Here is a 2,019-nt window from a genome sequence, read left to right on the forward strand (position 1 = left end):
TCTTCCTCTGTTTCACAGCGTTCTTACCTCAAGAATAATCTCAGGAGGCCTCATATAAGGTGTCACCAGCAACGACCCCCAGAAGACCTTCCCACTTCCAATCCAGGAGGGAGAAGTCTTGGAACGAACAATAGTGGCGCCTGCAAATTAAAACACGGGCACAATGGTCAAGCAAGGCCAGGAGGAATCAAGGGCTGCTGACTCTGTTTTCCACATGAACAGCTGCACACGAAATCGCCGGCTGCCTTGGCACGGTCCTCTTCAAAAGAGTTTCTAAGCAGCCATACATCCCCAACAGTGACATTCCCCTCGTTCTTACTTGCCATATCCCTCTGCAACACAATGCAGGGACTCGCTCCACTACCCTAAGGGGCCACATAAACTGACAGCCAGCTGAGCAATCACGTGAGAAACAACACCAAGTAGGAGTAGTGCTTTTCGGATGTGCTCCAGCCCACTGAAGGCTCTCTCAGCAAGCACATTCTCAGGGCACAAAGTGGCCATTCACTTCTCACCCCTTCTCCCCTACCCTGCCCAAAATGCCCATCCTGTCAAACTGGACAAGACGCCCTTTGGAACCACCATCTGGTGGTCTGTTTGTTTCTACAGCTTAACGGCACCTGAAGTTTTGGTGGCGTAATTAGGCGTCTCAAATGGGCTTTTCTTCCAGCTTCTCCAGTACTTGATTGATCATCGCCTGAACAGCCTGGGAAGGAAGACAAAGGAGAGCGCCCGTCAGAAGGAAAAGAAAAGGGAAAAGAGTTGCCTCCCAGCTCCCCTACAAAGCCTGCCAAAGCAAAACTCGGCTGCTCCACTTGGATGTAATTAACACTGGAGTTGCCTGGGAACCTCCAGAGTTCTGCTATGACCATCCGGCACGGGAATGGAGAGGCTGCTCACTCCAGCGCACTGGATGCGCATGTGGCAGGAACGGGCTTTTCCTGTCGAGATGCCCCATGACAGGCAGGCTGCACTGACAGACAGTCCTGCTGGCCAGGAGGTGGGGCTCGAGTCAGGCACAAGGCAGGGATTGCCCAGAGATCACCACGACTACTGCAGTCCAGCCATACACAGAGAGTTGAGTTAAAGCAGAAGACAGAGCTTGCCTACTGCAATGGGGAAGAAAGGCAAAATGCAGAAGGAACTAATGCCAGGCCTTGGGCTAACACGGCCTTTGGGATTCCCATCACGGGAATCACCATCAGCTCAAGCTTTGGGCAGACTTGGGACCGTGTGAGTTCAAGCCACCAAAGAGACGGTATCCACGGAGCAAGGCCTCTGAAACCAGAACAGCTTTCAGTCTGGATGCCCCGCGGGGAGGCTGAAACACAACTGTGTTTCCTGTGGATCTGCACAGGCCCCAGGCACCCAGGGCTCCCAGGCTCAACTCAGGGTGCTGGCTTACAGGTCTTCCAGGGGAAGACCTGCCACCTCATGCACAGCAGCAGGTGCAGGTATGGACTGCTGAGACCGCTCTTTCTTTCCAGCCCTCCCCTCAGGATCACCTGAGATCCTGACAGAGAGCAAGAAAGGACTAGAGCATCTGAAATTCCCATCAGAGCTCATTCCTTTCCCCTACAAGTACTCCGGAGCAACAGAAAAAAGGACCGATGGTGATGCATGAGCATTTCTTCCTGCTGGACAAGCCTTTTAGCTGTCTGTGACAGGGAACGGGAGCGAGATATAATGGCACAGTGGGGAAAGAACTCTCTTAGCAGAGCTTTTTGCAATGTCCTCTTACCTCGCCGGAAAAGCCTGGGAGCTCAGAGTAGGCAGCGCCATGTTTTGAGGGACAGACCAGCCTGACAGGGAACAGGTTTTGCACCTCCCACCTGCAGGGGGAAGGATCCTACAAGGTCAGAAAAACACCTCCTGCCAAGCAGCCTGCTTGGTAGGATCCTGCTGAAGGGGGACGGCTGGGAACTACAAGCCGCCTTTTTCAGTCCCTGCTTGTGACGCTCTGTACGTCAGATGTCTCCCTCTGGGTACCCAGACTTTTCCAACGCTTTCCTGTATCTG

The 2,019-nt window shown here is 53.4% G+C and overlaps 1 long non-coding RNA gene across 1 annotated transcript; it reads right to left on the minus strand.

Annotated features, from left to right (window-relative positions):
• Positions 1–17: 17 nt before the first annotated feature.
• Positions 18–1,856, minus strand: LOC104916699. The gene is made up of 3 exons (XR_796644.3): positions 1,742–1,856; positions 621–706; positions 18–140 (listed from the first exon to the last, which is right to left on the minus strand). It is a non-coding gene; the product is annotated as an uncharacterized LOC104916699 (long non-coding RNA).
• Positions 1,857–2,019: the final 163 nt, after the last annotated feature.

This window comes from Meleagris gallopavo, unplaced genomic scaffold (assembly GCF_000146605.3).
Source record: "Meleagris gallopavo isolate NT-WF06-2002-E0010 breed Aviagen turkey brand Nicholas breeding stock unplaced genomic scaffold, Turkey_5.1 ChrUn_random_7180001930389, whole genome shotgun sequence".
Classification (NCBI taxonomy): Eukaryota; Metazoa; Chordata; class Aves; order Galliformes; family Phasianidae; genus Meleagris; species Meleagris gallopavo.